General features: G+C 36.7%; 1 protein-coding gene across 2 annotated transcripts in view; it reads right to left on the bottom strand.

Moving 5' to 3' along the window:
* The window catches only part of FSTL5 (follistatin like 5), a 232,486-nt gene extending 215,392 nt beyond the window's left edge, over positions 1–17,094 (bottom strand). The window contains exon 1 of one of the 2 annotated variants that reach the window (XM_072335512.1): positions 16,880–17,094. The gene's annotated coding sequence lies outside the window, so the exon portion shown is untranslated. The remainder of the gene's footprint in view (positions 1–16,879) is intronic. The other variant, XM_072335514.1, reaches the window with a different exon arrangement.
* Positions 17,095–20,916: the final 3,822 nt, after the last annotated feature.

The following is a 20,916-nucleotide window of genomic DNA, read 5'->3' as shown; positions in this document are numbered from 1 at the left end:
ATGCTAAAAAACATGCATGTAAAGAGAGAAAATAGGTAGTTAAGGGGAATATAAGTAGTGTCTCAGTAGCCTTCATAGGATTAGAAGATAACTATCAGAAGAGGGAATCAAGAGAGAGAAGACTATGACACCCAAGGAACCGTGACCTCCTTACTTCCTTCAACACATACAAACAACACAAAAGCATAGTAGGTTAAAAAGAAATGGTATAGATGCACCTGGGTGATGGAAAAGATTACACACAGCAGTACTAACACTCATACTGTACACCATGTCATCAAACTGTAGAAAAAAAGATGTACATGGATTTGAATATCATTGGATCCATCCACAGTTCGATCTGTCACCAAGACAGACAAATACGGCAGCTATTTAAATGATTTCTTGCAACTGAGGGCAGTTTGTCCTCATCAAGATTGAACCGAAAATACATTTCCCCTCCAGCACCCAGCCTCAGTGTCCTCATTACTGTAATTAAGTCAAGTACAGATGAAATCCTGACCTAATTGAAAATAACTCTAAAATCATCTTTTATTAAGTTAGGTACAGCATTTTACCCTGTTTAGGGGACTTAGGGCCAATTCAAGTTCAGATGGAAGGAAACAAAACTCTAAAATAATTTCATTAACTAAAATGAATGAAATTTCATGTTGTTCATTACTGTCTTTAAATAAAGCCTGTATATGTATACTTCCATAGAAGTATACAAATAGTTGAAAGTGTCTTGTACTTAACTAGCTGAAATGGCTATAGATATTTATTTATTACATCTGCAGTGGGTTTGTCACTCTTCTTCTTTGCAGTGACTTATTTTGGTTTCTATTTCACTGTAACAAAGGCCAACTTTTGTTTCCCCATGAGCTTGAATTCAGTGCAGTCAGAAAGAAGTACAGAAAACTGCAGTTCTTCTGTCAGTCAAGAGCTTTCTTAGATCCATCAGTTCAGAAAAGGTCCAGAGCCCATCAGCTTAGCTGCATTCTTTGGGAATACTAGAGGAACAAGTTTGAAAATACGCCTTTGACCCCAATTTGAAATAAATCTCTGATATCTACTAGACTGGCTGGTTCACTTGGACATGAAATTCCATGTGATTAAAATAAGATTCTTCTCTCCTTACGTGAAATGAATAGACTGAGCAGGGTATGAAGCAAACACATGCAGTTCTGAGGCTTTGATAAAAAAAGGCCACCCTGAACTTTCACACTGGATAAAATGAATTTTTATTTTTTTTTTTACTGAGAGCTTTGTCATTTATCTTCCACTACTTATCACAAATGTATTGTATCATTATAGTTCTTTTTAGTATTGCATTGAACTGAATTGTCTTGTTTAAATTTCATAAAGATATTCCTAATAAAAGAATGTATTTCTTTTATGATCAGAATCTTCATTTTCTACTATCTTTTAACAATCTGATATTATTTAAAAGTATTTATTATAGTTAGATAGTGCTCTAATACATTTACTAGACAAAAGCCCTCCAAATGGATGCTGAAAATCTTGCAGAAAGTAAAATGTAAAGCCTATAATGGCCTGATGTACTTGTAGTAAAACAGATCGTATAATAAGATTTTCAATAACTCGTTAGTTAAAAAAAATAATTTCTTAGAAGAATGAAATAGATCTGCTACTAAACAGAAATTTAAGAAGCTGCCAGTAGGTAGTGATAAAATGGTAAGCATGCAGAAGGAATGAATTAGGTTTCTCCCCTGACATCACCATTTTGTTAATGTAATAAATTAAGAAGAAATTGTGTTCATTTCCTGAACTAAAACAAACACACACACAAACCAACATCAGAACAAAAATAAAAATAATAATAAAAAACTAGAGCTACAGGAAAATAATGATGTAAGACAGCATATGACTAAGGTTTGACCATACACAGCACCAGGAAGCACCAAGAATTGCCTTTTAACAGAATATATATATATATACAATTAAATAAGAAATTCAAACTCAGGTGGCTAGGTATTACCATCAGCAGATGCCATGTGAATAGGCAAGAGGATGCCATCTCCTCACATAAGTTTAATCCCTCCACCACCCCAGGAGGTGTTTGTGCTCCCTTTTTCATCCCACCCCAATACCATTCCCAGTTATTGAGTTAACCACACAAACTGGGATTGACTTGGACAACTTTGTGAAGCACAGCAATCTCTGACATGGAGCCAGGAGACACAGTTGAACACTGCAGCATGTTCTTACTGATCAGCCACAAATACAGATCACATAATTGGTGGCAAATATCAAAGTCCTGCAGCTGACTCAGACTCCTCAAAGGCCCTGTACTGATGAATCAGTTACTGTTGGCATGAATGCATCTTAATTACTGACTCAGGTAAGCATCTCTACACAGTCAGAATCTAAAGAGCTTCTCCTTCTTCTGTTCATATTCTGAAGATCTGGGGATGACAACACAACAATAATTTGAAATCTCATATTTCAGAAACTATTGTATTCCACACTATGCTTTCTGCAAATCAAAATCAAAACAGAAGATTAAAAAAAAAATAATAATAAAATAAAAGTCTCTTTTAAAGTCAGTTTAATTATTTTGTGAGAGAGTATGCATGCAGAAAATAAGTTTTCATCTTGTTCAGCAACATGCAATACAATCTGAGAACTACTGCATTTAGACTCTTGCAGATCATAGGTGACTACCAAGCAGATGAAAGGGCCTCGGTGGAGGCTATTCAGATGAAGCAAAGCCTCTTTTTAGTCATTGATTAAACACTCTCATATTAATCATCTCACAGTCTGAATATCTCGCATTCTTGCCCACTTTGTAAAGTAGGATTACCTCACTTAGAGTGACGGAAAAATTCACCTCTCTTTTCTCCTTCATCATCTTAAGCATACAGTTGAATGAATGAGGCAATCTGTACAGAATCACAGAATCATTTGGGTTGGAAAAGACTATTAAGTCTAACCAACAACCTAACAATACATGTTCAGCACTAAACAATGTCCCTAAGTGCCATATCCACACAGCCTATGTCAATGTCTAACCACCCTTGTCATGAAGATATTCTTCCTGATATTTCATCTAGACATCCCCTGGTGCATCTTGAGGCTATTTCCTTGCTCTTGAGAAAAGAGACACACCCACATCACTGCCATCTCATTTCAGCTAGTTGCACAGAGCAACTTCCCCTTGCTTTCCTTTTCTGCAGATTAAACAGTGCTAGTTCCCTCAGGCAGCCCTTGTAAATCTTGTTTTCAGTCCCCTGACCAGCCTTTTTGCTCTACTCTGCAAACACTTGAGCAATCAAATTCCTCTTGTAATGAGAGCCCCAAAACTACCTAGTATTCAACATCCAGCCTCACCAGCACCAAGTACAGGGGAACAATCCCTAGACCTGCTGGCCACCCTATTTCTGACACAGGCCAGGCTGCCATCAGCTTTCATGGCCACATGGGCAAACAGCTGGCACATGTTCTACTGACTGTTAACTAACACCCCCAGATCCTTTTCTGTCAGGCAGCTTTTCAGCAACTCTAACTGAATCCTGTACTGGTGCAGGTGGTTATGTGACCTCAGTGAAGAGCCCAGCATTCAGACTTGTTGACTGTTTTACAATTGGACTTGTCGTTGATCCAGCTTTTCTACATGCCCCTGCAGGGACATGGAAAGCATTAATCTAATTGCTGGCTGGTTTGGTTTGGGCAGCCTACTATGCATAGAACCAGCCCCAAATAACAACTTGAACTCCAGGTACCACAATCTACTGTTCCCTGGTCATTGCCCACAACAGCCTGTGAGTAATCCATGGCTCTGAGTGAATGATATGATAGAAGATGTTGTAGTATTTAAACAATTCAAAAGGTAATCATTTTTTCCAAAATAATTTGTCTTCTTTGAACATCTTGCATAAAAAAAAAAAAAAAAAAAAAAAAAAAAAAAAAAAAAAAAAAAAGAAAGATTGGGTCAGGCGGTCATTTTGCCCCAATTTTACCTACTCTTAGAGTCTAAGGGAGATGCAAATTTAGAAAGGAGATATCTAAAAATAACTTCAAAAGAACCATTTTTTAGAAAGTTAGAAAAAGCCCTTCTCAAAATACATATTTTTTTCTGTAATGGGTCATCAGAAACATGCCTGGGAGTATAAATGTAGCTATAACACTGTTTGCTCTCCAGCAATCTCCATCTAGAATAATATTCCCATAAGACTATCATCACCCAGTTGAATTTATGCCACCGAGACAAATTATCCCACCAGAAGCCCTGACAGGAAATCTTACAACTATATCCCTTGGAGGAAAAATAAATAAATTAAAAAAGCAAAGAAAATAACAGGAAAAAAAAAGTAGTTACATGCAGTTCAGGGACTAAAGTCAGAGAACTACTCTGTTCTGTTCTGCTCCTATCATTTCTATAACCTACTGTATGTCCATGTCAACATGCAAGTTTAATTTATTGAATTTTGAAGAAAGCAGATTTGTTAATTTTGACTGCAATACCATGTGAGGTTTAAGCTGATCTCAAATGCTGAGCGGTCAGGCACTGGAATGGGTTGCCCAAGGAGGTGGTGGAGTCACGAACCCTGTTCAAGGAACATTTAGGCACTGTGTTGAGGGACATGGTTTATTGAGAACTATTGGTGACGGGTGGATGATTGGACTGGACGATCTTGTAGGTCTTTTCCAGTCTTGGCAATTCTATGTTTATAATGGAAATCCCATTCAATTTCCAAATGAACACTAGTTGAGGGGAAGGGCAGTGAGGAATTTTTTAATTTAATTTTTTTTTTAATTTTTTTTTTTTTTTTTGCCAGATCATCTCCTGTTTCATCTCACCACCCACCTACTCATATAAGCACTGTGGTTCAATAGAACACAGACCAAGGATTCAAAAGAATGGGGAGGATACCAGTGGACCCAACACAGCTCAATGCTCTTCTAGAAATTTACTTCTAGTTTTACTAACACCATTTCTTCATAAGCCTCACATTGAGGGAAAGCTTTTCTTCTTTCCCTCTCATCATGGTTTTATGATTTTTGATTATTGGTATTCCACATCAAAACATGAAATGCACTGGGAGTTAAGAGTTAATGCTTCCAGTTCCAGGTACCTGTCCTGGATGACAAGAACTACATACCCCAGAGGACTGTTCACTGTTCTGTTACAATTTCCACCCAAAGAAAAGTCCTGGCAAAGTCATAAGACCTTCCCTTTTTTATCTCGGCAGCATGGATGCTCCCTAGATTGTCTTGCCTGAGCATGACAGTAGGGCTTTTGGATACTCTCATTTAATTTGATTTATTAGCTTCAATTCTAATTACATTGTGTTGTATTGTTCTATAGTGTGTTATCTTGCATTCCGATATCTTATTTAGTAAATTAGTTTGTTTCTCCTCAGATCATTGTCACTCTTTTGCTTTTAGGTCCACCTCTCTACTCTTTTCTCCCTTTTCCCTTTCTGAGGCATGGATCCATATGTACCCGTACCCCACTAGTCACAAAATCAGTCCAAACCAGCCCTCTTTTTATTTTTAAAGGAAAATTTGGCTAATACATTCTAATATTAATTCCAGTACATGCTGCTTCATATTTTTTAAAATTTTAATTAAGCTTTTTTTTTTTCAGTTTTAGGTCTAGACAAACCGGTCTTCAAATAAATCAGTTGAGTAATTATACTGTTTGCACAGCTTTGTGCATGACACCACTTTTCTCAATACCTTCAGAAAACACTAGAAAAACATCTTCAATTCTATTAGACAAAGACTGTTTTTAAATCATCCCAGCAGTTCAATTTAGTGATTGTCTGCCAAATGATGGATTAATATAGTATAATACTTTTACCTTTCATTTTTCTGATAGGTATCAGAATCCAATAGGGACTTATCTATCTAGCTATGCTTTAAAAATACACAGCTTATTCTCTGATTCACTGCTTTTTTTGCTTTACTATTTCAAAGTAAGCATAATATACTTTAAATCATTATACTTACAATATAATTGAAATGCTGTTTAAACAAGCTTAGTATATGTGCATCTGGCTAATACTGTTGTGATTATAAGCTTGACCCTGAAAACCACAGAAAGGCATTTCTCCTTCTGAGATGGTCTGAATTATCTCAACAAAAGCAATAGATTTCCATCCTGCAAATGACATTTGCAAGGTTTTATTTCACAATGTGGCACTAGCTTATCTTGAAGTTGCAACCATACCTTCTGAAGCAGCATTCTAGCCGTTGAGCTTTACTATATGATTTTGTTACATAAATGATATTAATATTGATCATAACAGCACTTGGTGAGCAGCTAGTAATTTACAAGGCTTCCTTAGTAATATAGACATTTACCTTTAAGATTCTTCTGTTGTTTGTGTTTTCTACAGTCTGATTTAATAATAGTTCCTACAGATGGCCAGAAATAGTATTTATGCAAAGATAGTAGGAAGCAAACTTCAAAATAATGACATAGTCTTCATTACACAAGTGTTCTTTTAATAGTCGTGGAGTTGCACATATGGTATCTGATTTAGCCTCATATTTTTTCTCATGTAACCTTGTGAGAGACCTATGAGAAAAATAATGTAATGTACCATTTTTCAGTCAGTTGAGGAGCACAGGTATTTTTTTTTTCTTTCCATTTTTCACAAGTTACACAATTTTTTCCATCAATTTTTTCCTCCTTATTGTTCTCCCTCTTTATTTCCTCCTTTTTTTTTTTTTTTTCCTTCTGTGTTAGGGTTATTTCATTAAATGTTTTGGGTTTCCCCTTCTCTCAGCAAATGCTACAGAACCTAGCAGCAGACATGAGCAAGTTTTCTACTTGGATATGCCAAAAGCTTCTGCCTCCTGACTTGTTTTTTTAGACTAAAATTTATTTCCTGCCTAAGAGAAAAATGACAATCTCATATCACAGAATGAGAGAAATAAAATTTTCCACCCATTAAAAATTTTTCCAGTTATATTTCCTTGAAATCCTGAAGTTTTTATTAATTCTTATATACAATTCCTTTACTTTTTCCTCCTTGACCACTCTGCTCTTTAAGTCCAGTTTTATCTAATTCTACACCTTCATTTATAAGCAGCTACAAGGCTTCCTCTGAGCGCAGATTTATAATAACACAAGCCAAATTGAGTAGCAGGATTCTTACTGTCCAGCTCCTAGAAAGTGTAGCCTTTTCTGTCTCCATTTCTTGATAATCTTAAAATATTAAGCAAGCTCAAAAATGTACTGCATGAGAAATCTGTGGATAGCACACTCCTAAACAGTAATTGTTCATGACTGAAAACACAAAGATATCATTTTACACAAGGATAACGCCAGCAATTCTTATTTTCTTTTCTGGCTTTCTAAAATAGAATTAAATTCTGCACGTTATGATGAGGGAGCCCACTTCTAGACTGTTTCTCCTCAATTTATGTTTATTAACAGATCTTAGATTTATTATATTTGCCTAGATACATAATTTCCAACCTGAAGTTTCAGCTCAAAAGCCTCACTTTTATCATTCATCTTTGTAAATTAACTTAACCTTCACTTCACATTGCATGTGGAGTCATCATTTGCATTGTGTTGACTGAAAGGAGTCTGTCCTCTTTGTGTATCAGCTTAACTAAAAAAACCTCATTTGACTAAGTTAGGTTTTACAGCAGACATTTCCTATTCCATATCTGAATCAACATATTAGAAACTTAAAAATTAAATTTACTACTCCTAATGCAAATAATAATAATAATTAAAAAAAAAAAAAAAAGTGTTATTCAATTCAGGAAGAGGACATTTGCGAAATAAATGAGTAGCAAAAGTAGCAAGAAAAGATAATGTAAAAGATAACATAGGAAAACAGAAGGGTATAATTTCTGCTGGACATAAATGCCAGAAAGAAAAGAAAATTATGTGTTATATTCAATTCACACAAATAGTTCTGATGCAATTAACACAGGATTGTGATAGAATGGATTCCTCAGACACTAGTCAAAAGCAGTGAAAAATGTGCAATGCATATTGGCTTACAAACCTAGTTTGCAGTAGAACAAAATATGCTAAGGAGCTCCTTTTCCCTAAATATTCACTGACAGGTGTGATAGCAGCAACTCTTTTCAGGAAATGGCATTCTTTCTTGCCATCCCTAAATACCCATATTTTGTGGATCAAAACGCCTTCCAAAAGGTCACCTCAAAAATCCAGTTTCAGTGAGAAACAGCAATCCAACACTAAGCAACTAAATATTTACCAAGTCTCTCCCTTCATTAAAAACACCTAACTGGATATTAAAGGGATATTAAAAGATGTAAAACAATGTGTCACAGCATCCTTCTGCTGCATGCTGGGTTAGGAAAATTGATGCTGAAAATCAAAATGACAATCTGAAGCCTTAAAAATCTCTGATTTATGGGAATTTTAAAGAGAATCTTCACTCTGAATCTTATTAAAAAAACAAGCAACAACAACAACAACCAAACTACCAATGTATTTTGCACTACTTTATATACACAATGTTGCAGTTTGTTTGTTTGTTTGTTTTTTAAATAAATAACCCCATTTAATGCAAAAGTAGATTTGCAGAATTCAAAGTATCTATGCAATAATATAACCCGGTATTCATACACTATTAGAAAAATAACAAATATACAAGGCTCCTTGCCTATGCTTTAACCATCAGCATCTTAATGATCAGAACTTGAAAGTTCCTTACAACTTTTATGCACACTGTGACTCCAGGAACAAATGCTCAGTTTATGAAAACTATGAGACTGACTGACTACGCGTGTATCTTTTGACTCTCATAAGGCAAACAGGATGATAAACAAAATTAGTTGTTTTATTTCACGTGGCTCATGAAATACATGGATGTAGCACATGAATTATTAAAAACACTCTACCTCATTACAATCAGCATCTATGACCCAAACTTCAATGTGTATCTTTTTACTAATTTGAGACCTGTCATAGCTTAGAAATCATGACAACATGAGGACTGTGGGGAAGTTATTTTTTATATTCATTTCCAAGGCTCTAAAAATATAATAATCAGTGTAGCTTTATTAACTTTTCATGTAAAATGTACACAGCATATGCAAAAATAAGCATGGAAATCCCTCAAAAATGCTTACTTGTGCGTGGAAGACATTACTGAGAGCCTACAGCAGTAGATGAATGTGACTATCATGCTGAAAAGATGTAAAGGATGCAAATATATTAAAATATTAGATTTTTTGTTCTATAGGGGGCATCAGTTTTAAGATCTAGTGCCTGAAGCACTCAGCTAAAGCTTCAAAGAAAACCCCACAGTGCAGCTAACACCACTACTACCACCTCCCCTGCTGAATGCAACAAGAACATACAAATAGAGATTCTTCAAATATTTTTGTGACAACAATTCTCCAAGCACAAAAGAAAAGAATTGGCCTGTTATTAGACAGTAGAGGAAAATGTAATTATACCTAAGCAGAACAGTTTCAACTCACTTTAAAAACTCTTTCCAATTTGAACTAAATTAACTCATAGAACACTTCCTGATGAAGTTTATCAAAAACAGCCTCAAGCAGAAATAATAAAAAATAAGATAGAATTTTAATTTTTATTTTTTAAATACTTTGGTAATACTAATCATTACTGCATTTCTGAATTACCTAAGAATTAAAAGGAAGCAAAAATGAAAGATACGAGTACAACATCCATTTTGGAAGCCCAAAAAGTTCAAAATTAGTATCTTTTCCTCTTCTCATATTGTAGCTGATGTTCATTTATCTTTAACTGCATAGAAAATAAGTGAAAAATATGGTCTGTTTTCAAAACACCATGATTCGGTGCTGTGTGTCTTGTAGTTTTTCTGGATCAGAATAGTCTCTGCCAATGGACTAGTAATACATGAGAACAGCAATGTGATTAACTGTACTTCAATTTTAAAATCAGCACTCAAGATTGAGAACATTGATTTCTCATTGAAGGCGAACTTATGGCTAACCTTGGCTGCTGCAAAGAAAGAGAGAAACCATGGAACTTAATTCCATTTTATAAGGACATGCCAAAAATGCTGCTTAGAAAAGCCTTTCTCCCTTCTTTGTGGACTTCCCACTGTTAACATAGGTGATGAACATTAACATCTTCAGCAACAATGAAGAAGAAATCGATTCACTGTTAAAATAATGTTTCATTTTAATATCATGTTTTGTACTCCCATTAATTGTGTTGGCCTAACTGAGCATACGTTTGAAAATAATTCTGTCTTTTTTTATTATTTTCAAAGCCTTCACCTCTAGAACCTTATGAATACCTCTGATAAATTAAAAGGGAGAGCTGGCATCCTCTGATGTGAAGAAGGCACATACATATCACTAATATGGATTTGAAGGCTGGACTATTATGCAGATAAAGAATTGGTTGGATGGTTGTAGCCACGGGATTGTTGTCAACAGTAATATGACCATGTGGAGGCTGGTCATGCATTTTGTTCCCTAGCAGTTTGTCTTGGGACCCGTGCTTCACATGATCTTTATAAAGACAGACAGTGGGACTGAGCGTACCTTCAGCAAGTTTGTTGATGACTCTAAGCTGAGTGGTAAGATTGACACAATAGAAGGAAGGGACATCATCCAGAGGTACGTGAATGGGCTCAAAAAGTGGGCATGTGAGAATCTAACAAGGTTTAACAGTGCCAAGCACAAGATCTTGCACTAGGGTCGAGGCAATCTCAATTGCCCAGAGAGGTTGTGGATGCCCCATCCTGAAAGCATTCAAGGCAAGGCTGGATGTGGCTCTGAGCAGCCTGGTCTAGTAGTTGTTGACTCATGGCTGGGGAGTTGAAACTAGATGATCTTTGAGGTCCTTTCCAACCCAGGCCATTCTATGATATGAATACAGAATGGAAGAAGAACTCATTGAGAGCAGCCCTGCAGAGGACTTGGGGGGTCCTAATGGACAAGAAGCTGGACATAAGCCACCAGCCCAGAAGGTCAATGGTATCTTGGGCTGTATCAACAGAGGGGTGGCCAGCACAGTGAGGGAGGTGGTTCACACCCTCTGCTCTGCCCTTGTGAGACCCCATCTGGAATACTGTACCCAAACCTGGGGCCTTCAGTAGAGGAAGGATGTGGAGCTGTTGGACCAGGTCCAAGGGAAGGCCATGAAGATGATCAAGGGGCTGGAGTATCTCTCCTGTGAAGACAGGTTGAGGACGTTGGATTTGTTTAGTTTAAAAAAGAGAAGGCTCTGAAAAGATCTCATCAAAGACTTCCAGTACTTGAAGGAAGCTTACAAGCAGAAGGGGAACTGACTTTTTACACTAGCAGACAGTGATAGGACAAGTGAGAATGGCTTTAAACTAAAAGAAGGGAGATCTTTGTAGGCATTCAAGGCTGGGCTGGTCTAGTGGGTTGGCAACCACTGGGCAGACTGATCTAGTCATTGGCAACCTTGCCCATGGCAGGAGGGTTGGAACTAGAGCCCCTCCAAACTAAGGTATTTTGTGATTCTGTACTTACACAAAAAAAAAAAAAAAAAAAAAAAAAAAAAAAAAGGAAAATCAGCCTTTACCAGAGGTACATGGTCTCATATTTCATTCTACAGATTCAAAAATCTCATCTTTCACAAAGGAACTGAACAGTGACCTAGATGTTATATAGATCTAATGCTTTATCAAGGTTTATGCTTCCTGTTGACTTAAGTCCTTAGGAGAAAAAAAGTAGATGCTGCTAGGAAAGGCAGTGAAATGGTGATAAAAAAGAAATAAATCACTAAACTGAGCCAGAGGAATTCTTTTGAAATCAAAAATGCAAATGTAAAAAGTATTTATAGAAATATTTATGGGTGCATCTCTTCCTCATGTTTTCTGCTGTTTAAATAGAAAGTCAAGTTGCTGTAGCTCTTACATGTGACTTGGTCCATGTGCCTTTATATGCATAAGCAGCCTTCCTTGAAAGTTTCTCAGAATGCAGATACTGGTCTTTCTGTTGAACACTCCTCAAGGCCTTATGTCAGATCACTTATGGAGTACTGCATCCTGCTTTAGGCACTCAATGCACAAAAGATACATATAAGCTGGAGAAACCTCAGCAGAAGACAACATGTATAAACTGCAGATTTAAGGAGGAACAACTTCACTGTTATTCTGCCTACTTCTTTTCACAGTTTATTTGCATATTTTCCTAAATAGATCTCCTAGATACCTCAGCATTTCCATTCATCATACTATTATTGCTCCTTACAGAATCTGTTTCTTGATATCACTGTAGGGGAATGACTACCACCAAATACAGAACTCTTACTATAGGATTATTCCATGATTATAATCCTGGTGATACTGTTTTCAATCACCAAAGGAAACAAAAGTTTTATTTATGTGCAAGAGCAGTCAAAAATAAATAAGTTTAAAAATTCCATTACGTTGCATCTGATTAATGCTACAAGCTGTTTTAAAAATATCCTATTTCTTTTAAAAATGTTAATAACTTCTTCACGAAGAAACTAAAAAAGTACTTTAGAAAGCTTTTAATATGCTGATTTGAAAATGATAGCGGCTTTTAACATAAGAATACCCATTCAGTTTAAAAATACTTCAGAGTAACAATAAGCTTCGTTTTAAGGAAAAAAAAAAAAAAAAAAGAGAGAGAGAGAGAAAAAAGTCACTGTGTGAGTGGAAGAAAAAAACCAAGTATTTAAAATATCCTCCATCATCTTCCAACTAACATTTTCAAGTACTTTATTATACAATAAAGTCTTTCTGAAGCCTGCTCTGAAAAGCACTGCTGGACACTAATCTCAATTAATTCAAATGCAAATAAACTGTGAACTTCACCCTACTTCAAGCAATCAGCACAAGTATTGCCAGATCTCCCCTCATTTAACTCTTTACAACTTGTTATTTTCTTGAGACTTGCACAATTCAGCAAAGCAATAAAGTGATTCACCACTAATTTCACTCCTGAAGTTTTAAAGTGTTATTAATTAAGCAGACTTACTATTTTCATAGGGTAAATACCCACATAAACATTGCTATCAAATAAACCCTGCTATCAAATCAAGCTAAAAATAGGTAGTAAATATATATTTTTCAGGTAGTTTCCACACCAAGTTGGCAAGGACTTATTTGTGGCTAGATTACAATAGTTTGGTTGATTTCAACTCCCTTCACTACATCTCTCAAGGCAGTATATTCAGACAGAATAACAAGAGATATTAATGACACGGAGGAAATGGGAAGTAACTGCAAATGGGGGGGCAGTTTCACTGTTCTTCAGACACTGTAACTGCACAGAAGTTTATTTAACTGCACTGATCCTTCCTGGATCTGGTAAAACCAGAGGAGAACAAATGAAAACATACGTTGGTAAACGTAAGAACTGAAATAAGTGCTACTTATTAGGAAACAAGACTTTGTAACCAGAGGTTACTCAATTAACCCAAAGCCCAAAGATTTTGTAAAATAGCACAAAGGAGAGTTAGGACATGGATTTGATTCCTTTGAAGGTATCTGCATTCTCTGCTTATTAGTAATCTTTGATTTTAATGAGGTTGTTAAAGGGAGTTTCACTCAGCACTGTTTTGAAAGGCTCCATACAACCTCAATTGTGACTCAAAGCTCAGCCTTCTCAATATCTACTCATACTGAAGTTTCAGTGTACTGTTTTACTAATGTAAAAAGAATCTTCTTTGTCCTTTCTGTCTATCAAGAGGCAGGAAAAGCACACAGTATTAAATATGTATAATATCTCATGTAAACAAGTTCCCAGACTTTTGATTTGTTGACAGCTATTCCCTATGCATCAAAAAAAGAAAAATTAAATGAGCTTAAACTAAAAAACAGGTTTAAACAGACTTGCAAATAAACTTGCTAATCTATTTACTTTGCTTTAAAGTTGCGTAACGTTATGGGTCAAGCTACACTGAATAATTAACAATTATTTTCCCGTACTAACTTAGAAAAAAAGAAAAACAAAGCCAAAAGTGACATTTGATTCACAACTCCTCCTCAAAGTTGCAACTCACTCTTGGAATTTTTAATACCACGTATTGTTTCACAGCATTTGTCAGTCTGGAGAAAATTATTCAGAAGTGGCAACCTAAGTTTCATTTGGCCTTTTACTTCAGAAATTTCTAAGCTAAATTCAGGACTGTTAGGAGATAAAACAACTCGTTCTGGAGCTCCACCTTCTTGCTTAGCTTTGTACAGCCTTGCTTTCATTAAAAGTTTAAATTCTCTAGAAATCAAGGAAGAGTGATGCAAAACTTCTTTTTCTGAATTTTTGTAGAACAGTCTCGACCTACATACATTTATTCCAAGGATGTTTTTTTTTTAAATATTATATAATTTTAGAGAAATTTGTTATTTCTCTAAATTGCTTTCTCTTGAGTACCATTAATCAGCCCCACTGGTGACCCACTAACCTAAAAGTTTTTAAAATGTGTTGATATAATCAATAAGCATATGCCAGCACACACACATATGCATGTGCTGGTCAATGTATGCAAGATCTATTAAAGCAGCACTTAAGCAGTGGGTTTCCCTGAATACTGATTTGATGCCAATAGTCCAACCTGTGATTGCAGCATTTTTGCAGACAACTATTTAGCTATGTCATTAGTATTCTCTTGTGTTCAACTTTTGAGTGTTAAAAGTCTTGGAACTACAGACTTCCCTCCAAATATACAAATATGCTTGGAAAAGGATTACTGCTGAAGACAGTAGTAAAACATCTAAACACTTTTTATAACAACAAATGAGCATATTTTTAATGGACCACAATGGAAAAAAAATCCACTTGATGTAAAAGCATATTTAGAAAACCACTTTGTTGACATGTAGTACTGCCATTTTATTTCTTTTAGAGTCTACTTATCATTCCAAACCTGCATACTTTTAACCTGATTTATAAAATAAAACACTCAAGTGGAAACCAAGACAAAACATCTCACAGAAAACACAAAAATGTAAGATAGAAATTAAGGTGCAGAATTAATATTTCAGCTTCAAAGTTTATCATCTGATTGATGCTGTTAAAATGATCATAGCAAGATCAATGACTTTCACTCATATAACGATGGATGTAGTCCCTTTGCACTTAACAGGACTGCTTGTATGAATAAAGACTACTCAGATGAACAAGGATTTGCAGATTCAGTTCATGAACATGTCAGTGACAGATGAAAACACCTGTCATAGTTATTAGGTAGGCTGTTAATGAGAATTTACAGTGAGCGTAAGTTCTGTGCAATAAATTTTTTTCCCTACCTTTTGGAAAGAGGAAAATGATAGCTGTTACATAATTCGGGGGGGGGGGGGGGGGGGGGGGGAGGGAGGAGAGGGGGAAGAAAACAAAGAAAGAGTAAATCATCTGTATTTCCTAATACTACTGAAGTGCAATGAAAGTCTAAGCAACCTATACTACATTCACCTTGAATTTTCTTGCTTTCAACTTCAATCCTCCATATTTCTATGCTGCTGCCAGACACTGGTCTTTGCATTCTGTCTGATAAAAATATTTAGTACAAACATCTTAACATTAAATAAATGATACAGGAGCAAAAATAAATAAATAAAATACCATAATAACATGAAGCAAATCTGTGACCAGCTTCATAACACCATCAGAAGTTTCTCCATGCTTCCAGTTACAACAACTGCTAGTTCTTGAACAAGACGTAGGTAAAGAAAACATGTGTTTTAAGTTTTTCCAAAGAAAATTTTCCAGAGCCACAAGAGTATAAAGAAATACATCATGCTACGAAAATGCAGGGTGAGGGCCTCATTTGCTTCTCTGTTCCATTCTGTCATTGCTGTTGGACTGACTACAAGCAGCAGGTTCCTTCTGGAATCAGCCGTTACCTCAGAGGGAAGTCCCTGCACGGTGCTGTGCCCTAAGTGTGCAGAAATTACTGCACGGCGTTCAGTTTGTGCAGAACTCCCTGCATGGTGCCTTGCTCTGCCTGTGCAGAACTCCAGCAACTCCCAGAAACAGTAGAAAAACCTTCTGTGAAACACAGCGCCCTACCAAGCTTATAAAAGGTTAAACACTTCTGGAATAGCAAGATATTTCAAATAACAAAGCATTTCATCTACCCACACATTCCTGTTCCATTCAGCTACCAACAACAGCAGAGCTGTAGTGCAATATACTTCTGCGTTATTAAATCTGAGTTATGCATTTGCACCTAACTACAGTCTGAAGGAAGGCCAGACGTTTGTAAGTCAGAGGAAACAACTCACAACTTCCATGGGCTCACACACTACATTGCAAACACTGACCTTGTAGCTAGCAATCGGGCTGATCCCTTTTACAAACATGCTGTTTCACAAGTTTCCAGCGTTACAACCTATAACTGTTAATCACATACCGAGGTCCAGCTGTCCTTCTGTATTACACACACACAAGCACGCAGATGAACACACGGCAGCATGCTTTTAAATCCTCTTTAATTCCTACTTTGCTCTCTACTTCCAAGGATGACCTTATATATCCCTTCTGGATCCAGACAGGATCATTTAGGGCTGTTTTTGTCCTCCCCAAACTGGTGTTTATACAAAACAGTTACTGTAATTTCTCTTGGTAGTCCTTTAGAATATTAAATATTTTTAAAATAAAAAACTCACATACATTTAAACAATCTATTAAATAAGTAAATAAGTAAAACAAGTTTTCTAAGAAAAAAAACAATAACAACAACAAAAAACAAGCAAACAAACAAAAACCCTCTAAGTTTTTGTTCTGGCTCCATCTTTTGTATCCAGAATCTCTTTTGCCGATTCAAGCCTCTTTCCCAAGTGTTGCCCCTACACCGACCAAAGCACAAACAAGCTCCCAACTTTACTCAACCTATAATTACCAGCTTCTCCATCCCATCGTCACCCCACTACTACTTGTAGATAGATATCAAGCAACGAAGAAAAATAAATAAATAAATAGATAAATAAATTCTGCTTACCTTGTCGAAGAGTCACTGAAGTCCTCAAGGAAAAACACAACCCAAAACAAAACGCCGAGTGCTCGCTCACAAATCGTGAACACCGGGGTACTACTCCGTTCCGCAAAGCCAGGCGGCTACCAGCCGGAGAAGACAACTCGCCACCAGCCGAGGCCCCACGCAGCGCAGTGCAACGCGGAGAAGCCCGCCGGCCCCAGGCGCCGCGGGAGGCGCGCGGGGCGCCCGCCCTTCAGCACCGCCGAGCCGCGGACAGCACCGGCCGCTAGAGCCGCTGAGCCCGACTGCCTCCCACCGCCGCTGCCGCTGCTCCGCTCCGCCCGGCCTGGCCCGCCTCCGGCCCGCCCACGCCGCGGCCGCCTCGCCGCCCAACTTACGCGCAACTCCCTCCCGCCCCCTTTTATTATCATTAGTGCCTCCCGCGGAGGGAAAGCTCAGCTTCTAAGCTTCTTGCCAGTCAGAGGGCTCTCTCCCCCTCGCAGAGCTGTTGTCCCGGTGGAGTTTGCCGCTCCTCCCTTTCCCCCGGCCACCCCCACCTCGGGAGCGAAGACCCGAGCCCTCAGCTTTGCGGAGCAGACTGCAGCCCGTGCGCCAGCAGGAAGAAGTGCAACCGCTGTGAAGCAGCGAGTGGCTCCCAACCCTGCGAGCGCAGGGGATTAGCGTGCTTCCATGTTCAAAGCAAGGTGAACGTTATGCAATATTTATAAGCTTTAACAAACCAACCAGCTATCAAAACTCTCAGGTATTCCAGTGGCTCGACCCCGCCTGTATCGGTAATCCCTGCCATTCTTATCAAGGTTTACTGCTTGAGTTTTGAGATAAAGCTCCTCATTCATAACCCATCCAAGAAGTATACACTTGCTACCCTAAGTCTTATTTATTTATGAAACATACCCTGAAATGGGAGTACCGGTCTGTGTGTAGGATGGAGGGCAGGTACCTCCATACAAACAGAAGCCAGCACTATCCCCACCCAATAAGAAGATTAAGAAAAAAAATGAATAAATAAAGACAAAGGAAAGCAAATAGCCTGAAAATCAGAAATATTCTTATGCAAAACGATAGCTTTAAGTCTCAGTTGAAGCTTTTTTATTTATTTTTTTTTTAAATTGTGAGATAAGAAGTTTAGTTACCTGATTTGTTACTTTCAGATAAATTTATCATTCACTCCAACACTTTTAAAGAGTAGCTACTTAATCTTCAATTTGAAATCATTATGAAAATTAAGTGTCTACTCTTTGAGGCATTACAGGTTACCTGCTTCTGGTCTTTGGGGAAAATGTGCTACAGATTAAAGTATTAAACTGCCTTTAAGTCATCCGTAGCCAAAGTAAGATGGACAGAGGTCAGCTTTTCTGATCTACAATTATGCACCTACAGCAACTCTATGGGGAATAATATTGTAGGGACAAACAAAACAAGGTAAATTCAGTACTTAAAGAACTGAAATATTTAATGCAAGAAATAATAAAATGGGATACATTGGATTTAATTTGCTGATTGCTGTTTTGTAAGGGTTTTTTTTTTTTTTTACAGGACTGCTAATTAGGTCAGAGCTCTACAAGAAGAAAAGTAATTAACTTTTACACTTTTGTACATCACATGAACAATATAAAGCCAAATCAAACAGACTTTCATTGATACAACTCATAATTGCCAGTTATCAAAAACATCTCTGTATCACTGTGGTTCTGTTTCTTTCCTCTTACTCCAACGCTCTCTAAGGTTGCTTGGAAAGTACCAACAGAATAACATTTCATTACTTAATGACAGTTTTGGAGGTGCAGAACTGATATTGAGTCAATTTAATTTCTTACTAGGTTAGCTGGACCAGAACCTCTCTTGGAACTGAAGCAATCCTAGAAATGGCTAGTTACAAATTCAGTGGAAGGTGAAATCTTCTGAGGGCAAACATGGACCTTGCCCATTCACTTTCCTTTGTTATTATGAAAGAAGTGTTTTGCATAACCCAGTTCATGAAGTAATTGAAATCCATCAAATTATGTAAGGCTGTGCAAATTGGTAGGGAAGGCTCTAGGAAGAATTAATTCTCAATCTCTTGTGAAGGAGGATGTTGACTCTTTAATTTAAATACAAATACAGATACATTGTTATGTAAGACTTGATATTTTTGCATTTTTGTAATGTACAGATCCAATCATGCTCAACTTTTTTCTTTGTACACTCGTTTTGACGTCTAGTTTATGAAAATTGAATTTAATTAAAATATTTTGACGTCTTTGATGTAGTATAGGCAGAATATTTTGATGTAGAATATACATTTTCTATTTTTTCCTCAATTTTAGCTCTGAATATGTAGCTATCACAGACAGTTGATAGGAAATAAATCTTTTTTATTCTCATCCAACAGTTTTCTGGCTTCTACTCAATGAATATCTTTGTGAATTTGATTTTGTGCAGTTTGTTCTACATTTCTACGAAATAAATAAATAAATCAGTGAGTGAACTTGAACTATTTTCCTTATTTTGTTACCCAGACATTTCATCATTCCTGGCTTTGGTTGAAATCTTTTAGTCCATAGAACACTACAGTAGAGTATTACTTCACTCTATTGTAATACAGACCAAAGAGCAAAGCTTCAGTGGAGAAGATAACATATTTAACAATTAATTGTTAGTCGAGAAAGTCTGGTGATGCTTAATAACCCAGCCCTAATTTCCATAACTTTAATTTGGATAGTTCAGAACAAGCTGTTATTTATATTCAGTTTTCATTTTTTTATTCAAAATTCAAAATCAAACAGTATGAACTAAGGTTTTCTTGTAGAGGTAAGCAATACAAAGGAACTTTGGAGTTATTTTGTGCCTCTTATGGCTATCATTATTAATAAGAAAGATTTTCTATTTTGTATTTGTGAGGTAGCTTAAAACAAAATCCAATACAGCAGGAAAGCATATGTATGCAAGACAAGGAGAAGATCAAAGTCTCAATATATTAAGGGAAGTCACTGCAAATAATAGTTGTTTAGTGAGCTATTCAGTATTTGTCCAAAACATTTGCTCTTATAATTTAAAGCCTATCCCTCATCCACTGAATTTAGAACAACAGTGGCTTTCTTAGTCTGAATAATTTGGATCTGCTGTTCCGCCACAGGTAACCATTTCTCCAGAATTATTTACTTTCTAAACAGCTTTGAGTGTGAAATGAATGCAGAATTAGAAAGTAAACACATAGTTTCAGAAGTGGCGATTTCTTTCCTCCTGGCTTTTATAGTGCTATCACTTGCAAAGCTATTAAAAATGATTTTAATGTGCTTGGATTTTTGTATTAGCAACCTGTAAAGAAAAAAAACAAAAAAAAGAAAATAGGAAATCTAAGAGAGATTCAGTGTTACTCACTCTTTATATTACACCAGTGACTTCCTCATAGCTAGGTACCACTCACCACCTGCGCAACAATATTCTATTTTCTGGTGGTATATCTTTAAGTATTCAAAGGGAGAAAAAGGATCACATGATTTGCATTATCAAATTAGCAGACAATCCAGGCTACTGAAATCTGATATTGCCAAGGATCAATTAATTTGTTGTCCCAGCTAAGCTGACAGAGTAGAACACAAGACTAAAAATAACCTGGCTACACACGTAGTTTAATTTATATTTCTTTTTCAAATATTATTCCTTTTATTTTTACTAGAAGACAGCTGTCCTTTCAGCCTTTCAGTGGCAGCTGCTACTAGTGAAGGCCATTGATTAGCTTGAAGTAAATGACAGCAAGAGAACTCTCAGCCTGCACTGATGTGGAATGGCATGAATTAGCGTCCCAATCTCATTCTCTTTCTCACACATGTACAGCAAGAACTTTGGAAACAAGCAGCTTTTTCTTATCTTCTCCTGGTGTAATACACACAGTGTCTGTTTAAACTTTTAATGAATTTGAGAAATAATAGCACATGCACTAAAAACTCTGCCGATCAAAAAGCATGATAAAGTGTGCTAGATCTGGCTTGGTGCTTCTGTAACAGCAGGACATCATGAACACCAGAATGGCTGACACTGGCAAATGGCACAGAAGAAAA

The sequence above is a fragment of the Excalfactoria chinensis genome, chromosome 4 (genome assembly GCF_039878825.1).
Source record: "Excalfactoria chinensis isolate bCotChi1 chromosome 4, bCotChi1.hap2, whole genome shotgun sequence".
Lineage (NCBI taxonomy): Eukaryota > Metazoa > Chordata > Aves > Galliformes > Phasianidae > Excalfactoria > Excalfactoria chinensis.
This window is presented reverse-complemented; position numbering and strand designations above follow the sequence as displayed.